The following is a 13,656-nucleotide window of genomic DNA, read 5'->3' on the forward strand; positions in this document are numbered from 1 at the left end:
CGGATCTCTGATATTCAGTCCGGATACTAATAATATATAGTTTTGAAATTTCTGTTATAGACTGTACACGGGCGAGCGAGCCCCTCCGCGGAATATAAGAGGGTAGGTAGGTATAAAGTATCCGGGGCTACGTTTACGATGTGCTTCCTCCATTTCCACTCGATCTTTTTCAAATGTTCGGCGCACCGTAGTTCCGCTTTCGCGGATCTATTTGTCAAAGTTTCGTTCGCGGCTGTCAAGATAGTTAGCGAGCGTTTAGACTTAGATGAAAGCCGCGCGCGGTCTTGAGATCGTCCCTTCTAACTCATTGCGATGCGCGGCGAGCAAACGTGTTCTTTCGCCGATGCGTAATAATATAAATATATGTTTATTCACCGGGTATTAAGGACGCTGTACGCGCGGTGGCAATTACACGAGGTATTACAAGATAAGATACTTCAGGCGCGCTCTAAATTTAAAACCGGCTTAATGCACGCTATTTACATGATACGCGGTGCGAAATGCATACGTTAAAGCCGCCTTTAAAATGAAAATTAGTGTATAAGTAACGGCTTCTGTCATCGTCGCGATAGAAGCCAACGCAAATAAGGGCCCGAGAGAGATACGCGAAGTTATTACGAAGTGTTACTTCATGCGCGAAGTTAGTAAATTCACATTTACATTTCGCTGAATTGAGACTGCAAAGCATCGCACCCCCCTCCTCTCCGACAGGTGCATAGACACATACATATATGTATATATAAAATAATTATTCAAACGATTGAACTCGTTGCGCGTTATGATCTGCAGAAGCTTTTCTTCTTCCCTTGAGACCCGGCATCCGCGCGGCCCTTTCTATCCCGCGAATAGTTAGACCTATCTAAAGTCACCAAGTCCACGAACTATACTTTAACCAGAACGTTGTTTCGAAACTGTTCTACTTTCCTCTCGGTCTGTCCAATAAGCAGATTACTCCGGCCGATCGATGGCGTGCCCGATAATAAAATTAAATGTCCAAACACGCGTCGCAACGCCCAATAATTTAATAGTCACCCCTCAAATTAATCGAAAAAAATCTACTTGATTACGCAACTCGGTGGGGAGTATCCCGATATCCCTTCGAGACCGACACAGTCGGGCGCGCTAATTAATTTATTACTCACGTCACGTGGAGGCTAATTCATGACGTTTTGCCGGCGACTGTACCATCGGGGACATTCGCGAAACTAAGGGATGACGCGTCGACGGTGAAGAGAGACCGTGCAGAGCTTTATCGGAGGAGAGGTAAAGGGATCGGTGACGACCGTCGGTCTCGTCGAGGAGTATCTCCGGCGCCACGGTTACGACGCGAGGCGTCTTTCTGTCTGCATCCCCGCTGTAACCGGCGCCAACCGGACTCCGACAGGCGAGGAGGGTGAGGCTCTGGACCCCCGATCTCTACCATTCCCTCGGAAGCACCCGCCCGCGACACCCTCCCTCGTTCTATGCTCTCACGCAAGCCCCCCTCGACCCCCGCGTTCCGCTCTGACCGTTTTCCTTACCCTCTTTCTGTTCGGCCCGGTTCTCGGTTTCGCTATCCAAACAGCAAGACAGCAGCCACCGCCGCCGTTGGCAAAACAAAATCTCGAACTCGCGAGCTATATGATCGATCACGAAGGCGGCTTGAGCTCTCTCGACCTTGTTGCGACGTGGAAGAAAGAAAGGCAAGACAAAATTTATAGTATTGAAAGTTTTCGAAAGAAGTCACTTGAAAAGCGTATGAAATATTGCGCGCGATCCATCTTATTCTTATTATTTGTTACCAGATTTGCGTTATTTTGTATCCAGATATAATGTAATGGCGTTACAATAAAGATTATAAAATGCAACTTTTTTTTTTCTTTCCTTTCTTTTTTAAGTTTCTTTCCCTATCCCTATGTAACAGCTCGCAATTGTTGCACAATATTGTTTCCGTTATTTATAATATTAAATATAACAATAATAATAAATTTATATAAAATTAATTTTTCCCGAGCCTATGAAGAATGATTTATAGATACTACATGCATTATTTATATTCAGCTTCTATACTCTACGTTGAAAGATAATCATCTTCGTTCTGCGTCACCCTCGAGGGCGACAGTTTCGGGATCGGGGTTGGAGGGTGCGACCTACCTATCGATCGCAAGTTCCGCCGAAAGAATCTGTTTACCCGAATTTCTACGTCACCGAAAGGAAATATTCCGCGTACGTGACTGCATTCACTCGCGGACCCGTTCGATGCTTTCCCGTTCGTGCCGTACGACCGCGGAAGTGTTTCTCCCCAGCGCGTGCCGTCGTAGCTGCGTTTCCGCCCGCGAGCGACGGTGTCGAGGTCGAAAACAGTTCGCGAGACTCGGACAGCGAGCTGCAAGTTTTCCGCGGAAGTTTTGCGAGCCGGAATGTCGGAACCCAAGATTCGGTGTTCATCGAATATAAAGCGCGGGTATAAACTTCGCAAGTGGCTCCGTTTCTCCGCGATTCCGTTGTTTAGGTCGGATCTATTGTTATTTGCGCCCGGCCGTTGAAGAAAGTAGCGAGTTTCTGCGCGAATATTTCAACGGAGAGTCGCCATCAGTCTCGCGTTCGAAAGATACTCCGAAGATTTGACCGCCGCGCCAAGCGTGTTTACGTCGATAGGCGAGAGAGAAGCGCGCTTTTGAGATTTCTCTCGGTAAAGAAACTCCGCGAATCCACCCCCTATGCTCGCGCCGATTTTTCCGATGAATGATAGCCAAGTAGAAAAACATGTTTACCACTTTCCGCAACTTTCGCACGCGATATCGGTTACTTAGCCGATATCGGCGCCGAGGCGCGGGAGACGCGATAACGACGAAATTGTAAAGGGATACGCTGTGTAAATCGCACGGGGCGACAGTCGGGATGGCTCACGATCGTTATATCCCGACGCGCCTTTCCCTTACGACCGGAGCCGTCTTTTTAACGAGCGATATATAATTCCAACTGTGCATCATGCGAGGACGGAACGGCCGATCTGGGAAAACGCGTACCGAAGATTAAAAGATCAGATATCGTTACGTAGGAATTGGATCGCGCGCCGGTGACAATCTTGCGCTTAATCAGCAAACGAAACCGGGGAAATAGAGAGCGAGATCGCGAGATCATCGAGCCGAGATCAGTGCGACGAGTTTACGAGCAAAACCCCGTCGTAGCGCGGCGCCGTTGCACGTGCAAACGTATTCGTGTGTGCTGCGACCCGATAGTATGCATAAAATAGATACGTCTGTGTGTCCCTCCCCATAGTTACAATGCGGGAATTGCGGTTTAGGTAAGGTACCGTGAGGGAGAAGAGAGAAACCTGCGGAAAGATGGCACGTAGGTACGCGGTAAGATTTAGAATTCGCGGTTCTCGCGCCTGGTTTGTACTAATATCTTCTCGAGATGGTCTCCGTACATTCCAAGAGTTAATATAATGAATGTTGACAGCGCAGGGTGCGACGAAATTTAAAAGATCGCGGCGAAAAGAATCGTTATCATGACCTTTTCGTTTCAGCGACACAGATTTCAGAAGGCGCTTTCGATCAAAGTCACGATTAAAAATGTAATTTATCTCAAGCAAAAAGAATATAAAACGGCGAGCTTCATAATTTCTTTGTGCCTAACGATTTCGTGTAAGCGAAATGTAATATATATATATATAGAAACACAATCGTCGTGCGGTAATGCATTTAGATGAAATATGTCAGTCACGAAGTGGCTTTGACGGAGAAATCGAATTTTATAGCTCGGAATTTTCGGAGGTCTTCCCGAAAGGATTACATGTCGGGAAAATATGTATACGTAAGTATATACACACAGATCTATATAGAATAAAAAGAAGTCGGCGGCAAATATTTTCAGCGATAATTTTACCCTCCCGTCTATTCAAGGTGTTATGGCACTTAAACGAATCTGTGCATTGCGCGAATTGTTGTCGGATTTATTTTAGCGTGAGACAATTGCAGTAATAAATCGCAAAAAAATTCCTTTATCGTGTAAGTTGATCACTACTTAAGACTCCACTAATAACTGTCCGCAATTCTGCCGTTGTCTATTTAGCTATTGGATCGATACATACGTAATGAGATACTACCGGTAATGAAGAGTTACACGGCTAATTAACATTCCGCCTTTCAACGAACTCATGTGGTGAATTTTATCGATTCATTTAATTTAATGGAGCGTGCGGTGTGCCACTATGATTCTGCTTTTTTTTTTTTTCATAAATGACAAAAAGTGAGAGCTAATTAAAAACGTAATAGTAATATAAAACTGTCCAACTCATAGACGTCGTAATACAGAAATCTTATAAAATACCAGTTTTACGTGAGAGGTTTTTAAAACTCAATGAACGAACTTCGATACGTGCAGAATTGGCGAACGATTAAAATAACGATAGCGGAAATAAAATAAGACAAACAAAAGAAAGAAAAAAAAAAAAAACGCGTTGGCGATGCACGAAAGAAAGACAAAGAGAGAATAGAGTGAGAATGAGTGGAGAGGGTTGAACAGAGGCAGAGATGGACGCGGAGAATTGGCTGGCCGCACGCTACGATAATATTCCTTGTGCGAATTCCCACGAAATTCGACCCTCCTTATTCGACTTAGTGAGATGTCAGACTCGAAAACAATGCGGCCCACGTACCGAAGCCGAGGAATCAAATGGCGCTGGAATACTAAACACGCCGGAATACTTGCCTCTCCGGCCCCGCGACTCGTCGAGAACGACGGGGCGGCTTCCTCGGCCGCCCCTTCTGCACGTACGATAACGTGACTGACTCCCTTGGACCATCGTCCGCAATACGCGGCATAAACGCGACGAGAAATATGCCCCGATCCTTTAAACGCTAATCCCGCAACAAGCGCAGGCAAAATGCAGCCTGTTTCTAAGTTAACATCTGATCCATCACAGATTTTACCACTGACGCATTTATAACCGTTCCCTTTTTTTTACAATACCGGGCGAAATAAAATATCCAACGCAAAAAAAAAAAAAAAAAAATTTACGAGACAATACAGTGCTTAACTTTCAAGATGTGAAACGGTGGCGCGTTTGAATTCTGATTGAAAAATATGCGCTCGGTGTGGGCCAATAGATCGTTTTCTCTTGGCGAACGTTGCGCCCGCTCGCAACGGTGTCTCGAATATGATTGTTTCGTTGAATCTCAACGCCGCGCGCGTACGTTGCACGAATGCACGGCCAATTTATTCGGCGGGCACGTCAAAAAGAGCTCAATTAACGCAAACGCGGCGGGTGTACGTACGCGCTATCGGTGTCCAGTACGTGAACAAAAATAACGAGTAAAAATAACAGGTCCGATCTTGCCTCGTGGAGCGAACGTACAGATCGGGTGCGCGGAATACAAAAACGCCAAACAAGCCGACAGAATGTCAAAAAAAAAAAAAAAAAAAGAAAAAACCTTCCCGGGAGAAAGGGGAAGAAAAATGACAAAAGAGACAGAGGGATGGGAAAAAAAGAAACGGACAGGTGCCGCAGACGCGGAAGTAAAAGAGCCGACCGAATAATTAGTTGAAACTTAGTCGTTATTTCTGTTATTCCATTATTTTGCGCTACTCCTATTTGATGCCGAAACGGGGAAAGTCTCGCGGACGATGTGCGCGTTCACGGTGAGATTTAATGGAGAGTAGCGTGTAGCCGGCCGTCCATTCGCGTTGCGACGAAATATGACAGTAACCAGCGTCAAACAGTGTAACGTCCGGTCCAATTACCGTCCGCTATGCTATGGTTCGTAAAATGTAGTAACTCAATATAGCGCACAAGCATGTTGCGTTTGTCGAGGGCGTACAGATTTCGACGAAACGGTCTTTCAACCCTTCGTATCGTTTTACTCTTTTGCGATAAAAATCACCATCCGCGATGTGATCTTTGAAAGTTTTCAATTTAAATCGCATTTAACGAAGCCGCGTTCCATCAACATTATTAACACGAGCCAAAGAAATATCCGATTAAAGGCATCCGGCAACGTGCAGGCGGTGAATATTTCTATAGGCGGTAAGTAATAAACTCGTTAGTCGAAAGTGCAAGAATTTGTTTCTCGCGTAGGTATTTGCAACGAATTTACGTCAAGCCGGACTGCTTCAAACTGCTCAAAAGGGATTTTAAGAAATACGCTAGAGATGACGTGAAAAGAAATCATCCCGGTAAAAATAAAGAAAAAACACGTGCAAGGAAGGAGAGGAGGGAGTCGAAAGGGGCCGCGGCGCGTGTACCATAGCGGAACGGGAGATAGGAAGAGGCCGAGCCGAGATAACTTGCAAAAATAATAATGGCCGTGAATACCGTATTACTCATCCACCGGCGTTCCTTTCCGTTATCGGCTTCCGTATCCGCGGCATAGAGAAAGAGTAAGATAAAGGGCGAGAAAGAGAAGAGAAAGAGACACGAGATTAAAACAGAAGTGGAGGAGACGAGAGGGGTTTAAAGGGGCGCAAGAGAACTCCGCGGACTATAAGAGATCGCGAGAGGGGGTTATACCCACCTGCGCAGCTATCGGCAAAGATATTTGCCGCAGGGCACCGCGCGCGCCATCATTAGAATCTACCCTCAGGTACCCTCACGAGTACCTCCGCTTTGTGCCCACCGTGGACCGCCTTTCCCCCCTTTCCTCTCTATTGCCTCGAGATACACCAATTCACCGATAAATCGTCTTTCCAACTTGTCCGTCTCTCTCCTATCCGTCTTACTTCCCTATTAACCCGCATCCTTCTCACCCGATTCTCGCGAGCGACGTGAATAGAGTTCTTCTTTATCAATGCTTTGAAAGTCTAGCGCCGCCGATAGATATACATATGAAAAGCAAGGGGTGATTTCGCGGGCCCTCGAACTGATGGATTGTAAAGGACACAGTTACGAGAGGAAAGCGGCCTCGAGGAATGGAATTAAGCTTGTTAAAACCGTGGAAACGCGCACCACCGCGGGGCGACGTTTGAAAGACGCGAGAAGAGCTTTCAAGATGCACGTATTCTTATAAATTGTCTTTTAAAGTAGCAACCGTAAAAAGTAGTATTCACTTCAATACGCTAATTTACGTAAAAGTTAGCTTGTAACAAATCTAACAATTATTTTAACTAAGACAATAACGGAATGAATCTTTGGGACAGATTTGCGTAAATCTTGAAAAAAAAAAAAAAAAGAATTATAATAACATGCATGAAAGCACAAGCATTGCAAACGATTGTATATTTCATCTATTTATGCACTGCAGATAAAAGCAGTCAAGAGTCAAAATTAATGACTAAGGCAATTATAATATCACACCTGCATATTTTAAATAAAGTTTCTAACGCGAATAAAATATTATCAGATCCGGTATATAATTAATGACCACCGGTGTACCTGTCACGTTTGAATAATTGAAAACGTAAAATTAAACACGCAGCCTTGCAAGTCATACGATATTTATGATAACACGTTCATGTAGTTTAATCTTGTTAAATCGTTTCATTTCGCGACGCCACTCGTGACATTCTCCGCTAAAATAATTTAGCCCTACAATCCTTTTGGCACCGGTGCTTGTCCCTGGTAGCGCCAAATGTTCCACGGGACTATCGAGAGTGGATTTTGCCCGAGGGATCGCCGCCCCGTGACGATGTCGCCGTCGCAACAATTTCTGATAAATACTACAAGCGTCGCGGCTGACGCGACTCGAAGATGGCTCAGTGGAAGGATAAAAATGGGATAGATAAGGGCGGAAGCTTTCACGGCGTAAGTGCGAGCTCTTAGAAAACCGAGTGAGCGAGCTTCTTGTCGGCGATTGTTACACCGCGGCGTAGCACGTGTTGAGATTTATTTGAAACGGGGGTTTAATCGAATCGATTGAATCGTCAAGTATTGAGCCTCCAGCTCTGTACAAAATCGCGCATAATTTTCTCTTACAGAGAGGCAAGTCTTTCTATGCGCCACGTAATTTTCCCGAACAATTCGTACAATAATTTATGAATAACGATGTTTCCAATCGCAATAAGTATGTACAGGGGACAAATGACGAAAATTCGCATAACCCGAAAATTTTCGATGACCGGAACGCGCGCCGCCGGACGTTACTAAACGGCCAAAGTAATGCTGATTAGTCTAATGGCTTTTGATTTAATGGCCGGTTGCAGCCACAAGCGTAGCCGGTCCGTGTATGGTATATCGGTTTAGTAATCGGCTGTCGGATTGCATGCGACGTGCAGTTTCGAGCGCGTGGCGCTCCTCGCTTAATACATCGCGCGACGCTTCGTTCGCAATTACAACAGAACAAATATTTATTAGTTTATTTAAAAAGCATTGCGCTATAAACCGAAAAGTGTTCCCGCCAATAGGATCGAACGTTCGCGTCCTTTTCGCCGATTCATTTCGAAACGCTTTTCGGTGCTCCGCACACAGCCCGCGCGCTGTTTACTCGTCATTATTCGATTTGTGTTTTGTTTCAATTTTCCCGACGCTGTAAACGTGAGTGCTTTCAGGTAACGCAAACTTCAATTAGCGCGTATGTCGATTCTCGCGTCACGCACCTACGCTTTCACCACGAGCGGCGAAGTGTCGCGAATCAAAATCGCGCCAAGTCGCGGCGCGTCTCGCGTACGAGGATGCATCTCTCTATAAAGATTGGCACGTGCCAGCCAGAATGTTCCCGGTGTCGTCGCCTTGAAAGCGTATTCACACCCTTCACGCCTCTCTTATTTTCTCTCTCTTTCCACTTTTCCGGCGCTTCTTCTTTATCCGCGCTTTTTTTTTTTTTTTTTATTTACCCTTTATTTGACGCTTGACACGCGACGCGCGTAATAGAATAACGGCCTCCCCGACGACGGAAGTGGCGCGCGACGATCTCCTCTGACGGAAGACAAACTTCAATCAATGCCGCCGGAGACAAAAGACGTTTGAGAGCGGAAAGACGACGACGGCGATGGCAACGGGCTGCACGGATTTATCTCATAAGTGCCGTCGATTTCCCTCAGCTTTCAAACCTTTCCACAAAATTTCCCCGAAACTTCGTGTCGACGAAGATTGGCCGATGCCACGCTTAGCTTACGATATATTTTATGGATATCGAGTGATTTCGCCGTACCTTCTTTGCACGCATTGATCTCAAACGAGCAGCCTTCGCGGAGACTTTGCACGAAAATTACCTTTTTTTCCTTCGTAGACTGGTAGTATTCATAAAAATTTTTATGCAAAAATTGTCGTTGAAAATTCAACGTAAATGCAAAATGCTAGCGATATAGATTGCAATTTATTCCTCCAAATATTTTAAAAACGATAGAAAAAATATTTCGCGAAGATAAATCTTTTTTATAAATTTCCTCGCAGATGTTATTATAATTTTCAAAACTCAGCTTTGTTAATCGTACTTTTTTTGCTAAAATTAATTGACTCAAAAATTAAAAAAAATAACATTCCGTGCACACTACGGGTTTAAACTTTCAAAATTGCGATGTACATTTAATTGAAAAGCTTATTTCTATACGTTCGCCCTGCGAGATGCTTGCAACTCACTCGCGATATTACTCCCTGCAATATTGTATTAAGACAAATTGCCAACACGTGATTTACTCGCTATTGAAGATCATGCTACTGGATGAGAGAAACTTTTAATCTGATTACTTATTTGCACTAAGAATACCGAGTATGATTCCTATCGCCTAGAATTTATCTCTAAACTTCTTATCGCGATTTACCGCGGCTCGGTGCTTGCCGATAAAAAGGGAATTGCTGTGCAAGGATCTGCCTTCAGATTTTTAAGTAAATTTTTATCAACTATTATCAATTACAATAAAATAAATAGTCGACGCTTACGGAAGCCCCTGTCCTTCCCTATCACTATTATTAAGCCATTTAATCTCACGAATTTTATTGAATTTTTTTCTTTTTTATTTTGGAAACTCAGTTTTTCCCTAACATACTTTTCTCCGCGTATTTTCTGGGTTTTCTAAAAATTGAGACAACAAGTAGAATCGCATATATATATATCTGTGTATGAGTTCCAAGCAAGCTTTTAATTCAAGACCCGACTCCGGCAATCCTACTTGCAGCTGCGCGCCTTTAGAAATACAGAGAACGATAAAGCGTGCACGGTTTCTTTCAAACTCTCTTTGCAGCGATAATGCGCATCCGTCCCTCAGGGGTACAATCACTTTCGGAACGTGTCCGGCGCATTCCTTTGCATGTGACGCGTTTTCTCGCAGCGAGGATCACATTCGTCGAAAAGCGCTTCAACGCGCGAAGCGACGGCATCTCGAATCGTTTTTCATCGGGCTCTTAATTTCGCGATAGAATACGGGGAGATGAAAAGAGCGGTAGCATCCGCGGCGGGTCCATGAATGAGACCGTGAATTTATTTCACGCACATGCACGTATTCACGTAGTCCGCGAATTTACGACGTTCGCTCTTAGAAATCAAGCTCTCACATATCTTACATACGTTTGGTCTACCTCGGCGACACTATTGGGATACGAATAAGATTGTATATTTCGACATTTTCTTTAATATATTTTCAACCTCTGCGAATGGAAAACCACTTTGTCATTTTTGCAGAAAAGACATGAAAGAGAAAGCAAAAAAAAAAAAAATATATATATATATATAAAATAATGTATTGTACTTTAGATAAAAAAAACTAACATAAATCGTTGTAATTGTAAGATTGTTACACCACGGTAAACTTAAAATATGGAAAATAAAATAAAGAAAAGTCGAAAATATAAATATACAGAAATCTTATTTTAAACGGAAGATGTAGATATTTAATCGTTGCCTTATCCGCGACGTAGATTACTTCTCTTACTTGACTTACTTTGTGCCGCGAGTGTGAATGTGTGAAAGTTATATTTAATAGTTCTAAACGGTAAGGTTGATTCTCGTAATAATTCGATAATACGCTTCAAAATACCGCGATAATTACGCGCAATAATTAGTATCAATCTTTAAATTAATAATACACGAATTACGTATTAATATCATTTTATGCAATTTTATATATTGTATATTTTATTAATTTTATTATTTTATAATTTTTATATAATGGTATCATTTTGTCTCAATTGTTTAAATTTTGTGAAACGCGTATTTTGCCCCAATCGTTTGTGACCCAAACCATAAGACCCAACAATGCGACTTACCGATCTGCATCAGCGAGGTTGAAGATACTGCCGGTGACTGTAACATAAAATAAGAACATTAATGTAGAGATGCTAAAAATATTTTATTTTATTAAATTTAAAAGAATTACGCGTCTCTAATTGATATTTTAATTTTGAAATTGATATTTTAAAAATAAATTAATCTGTTAATAAGACATAAATCAGGCGATTTTATGTAAAGAATTGATGCTTACTTAAAAGATGCCTCGCCGATGCATGTTGCCCTTTCCGAGCCTGGTCCTCCACTCAGCTGGGACGTGACGAGTCATCCTTCCGCGCACTGGAAACCCGCGTAAATCGCGACCGTGAATTTAAGATCGCGAGAAATAATCACTGTCTCTCGCGCGATGGTACTTATACGACACTCCCGTTTAAGAAATTCGAATAACAAAAGCAGCCGCGCGATTACTTTAGCGAATTTCCCGATACGCCCGACGAACTGGCTGCAGTTCGTTCAATTAGTAATATCGGCGACGAGAAGACAACTCCTTCAGATTTTCACCGAAACAAAACGTTTGTTTTGTTTTGATAAAAATCCGCGGTGTCGTGAGCTGAAAAAATATCAAGTTAAATTACACACGATTGTATGTAATTTATATTGATATTTAAAATAATATGAATTAGTTGTTACATACATTATTTTCCAAATTTCACGTGTCTCTTTTAATTTATACTTATTAATATTTTTATTTAATATTACATTAGATTATTCCGTACACACGTTTTATGTAGTCGTATTATATTAAATTGTTTTATAATCCGTTATTAATTTTATTTTTTCAATGTCAATATAATTTTTCCCACCCGAAATACTAACGCTATAGAACTAATACTACAAAAAAAAATCTCATGCGACCCACCGTTGCTGGCAGCGGAGTTTTGTAGCTGATCCTGTAACATAAAAATAAAAATATTAATTTAGATATGCTGAATGATAATTTAAACCTTTAAAAAAAAATTATACACGCTTTTATTTAGTTTATCAAATAAATAATTAAAACTAAATATCTATTATCGAAACAACTGTAGTAATTATGTGAAAACGAGGAGTGATGCTTACCGTAAAGTTGCTCCGCTGATGCAGGATGCCTCTCCAAGGCCTCCTCCTCCTCTCAGGATGACTGGGATAGGTCGAATCCTTCTTCCGGGCACAGGACACGCTCGGGAAGATGTTGACTCCTTTGTCGTGCCCATAGAAAAAAGTATTCTGTAACATAAAATTAAATAATCGCTTTAGTAAAGAAATTTAGAGTTGAAACGGGAAGGATTAAAAGGATTGTCGCGAAATGAGAAAATAGAAATTATATGTGAAGTTTTGACTTTATTAAAATTCTCCGCGTTGATATTGGGTGCTTTCCAGTAAACGACACAGAAACACAAGTGATTTTTACCTTCGTACAAAGCTCCGATATCTGTGTGTTTACTGCAGACTCTGGAACACCGCGTGAAGGCCACGCGTCCTCCGTCGCCCGTCCTCTGTTTATGTATGCCTATTGCAGGAACATTCCATTAAGATAAAAATATAAATTACTTTCATAACGTTTAGTAAGTCTTTTCCGCGTCCGGAGTATCCGTTGCGGAAGTTTAATCGCGTCGAGAATCATCTCCGTACTCCGTACTACCGTACTCGAACTCGTGTATCGCTGCCGACTACGAACGGTTCATTTCTCGACTGCGTACGCCGTACTCGTCGGAGTAGGGAAAGGATAGCGCGGACAGTACCTGGGTCAGCAATGACCCAGTGCAGTGACCTACTTTCGGACCTATCTCAACCGCTGGCTGCTCGACGTACGCGAGTGACCTTCCACACATCTACAGCGTCAACCATCATGAACGTGTGCACAGCGCGTGCGAGTCACGTACGCCGCCCGAGTTACCGACCGTGTTAGCGACCGTGTTTGCCTGCCCGGCCCGCCAGCTACGCAGCGATCGCAGCGGTCAACCAGCAAAAGCGAATATCACTTGCGTATATAAATGCACATATCACTTACTTTGATGGAAGGAGCAGTGACTTTGGAGGCTCTCTGCACGTAGAACGTGATGAGGGGAAGGTGATTTTAGTCAAGTTGCGTCTATCCTCGTCAGAGATCCGTAGAACTTTCAATCTGAACGGAGCGCGTCTTGCGCAGATCCTCCGTCGCCGAGCGCTCGAGTGGGACTGAGAAAGGATGGCTCCGGGCCTAGCGAACGAGCCACCGCGCATGCGTTGCAAGCACTCCAATGTTCAGGCTGTCCCAACTGTTAAAATAAAATATTAAATTTAATGCAGCGCGAATATGTAAATGATGGATATGCCGATATATTCAATCGATCGAATTAATCATTTGTATTTTACTTAAATCACTGAAGTAAATTAATATAATTAATGTCCGCATGATCTAAACTATATATATTTAATTTAATTTTATATACGTAATTAATCATTTATATAGTTAAATATATATTAGTATTATTTAAAAGAATAAAAAATGTTTAGAGTAACATGTGAAATATGCACGTACATCAGCAATGAATTG

General features: G+C 42.8%; 1 long non-coding RNA gene across 1 annotated transcript in view; it reads right to left on the reverse strand.

Annotated features, from left to right (window-relative positions):
- Positions 1-10,780: 10,780 nt before the first annotated feature.
- LOC139113783 (uncharacterized) overlaps positions 10,781-13,656 on the reverse strand; it is a 33,492-nt gene continuing 30,616 nt past the window's right edge. Inside the window, exons 4-8 of the long non-coding RNA XR_011547766.1 lie at positions 13,132-13,378; positions 12,532-12,630; positions 12,201-12,347; positions 11,335-12,031; positions 10,781-11,156 (exon numbers count right to left, since the gene is read on the reverse strand). This is a non-coding gene — a long non-coding RNA (uncharacterized lncRNA). The remainder of the gene's footprint in view (positions 11,157-11,334; positions 12,032-12,200; positions 12,348-12,531; positions 12,631-13,131; positions 13,379-13,656) is intronic.

This window comes from Cardiocondyla obscurior, linkage group LG03, assembly GCF_019399895.1.
Source record: "Cardiocondyla obscurior isolate alpha-2009 linkage group LG03, Cobs3.1, whole genome shotgun sequence".
In the NCBI taxonomy this organism is placed as follows: domain Eukaryota; kingdom Metazoa; phylum Arthropoda; class Insecta; order Hymenoptera; family Formicidae; genus Cardiocondyla; species Cardiocondyla obscurior.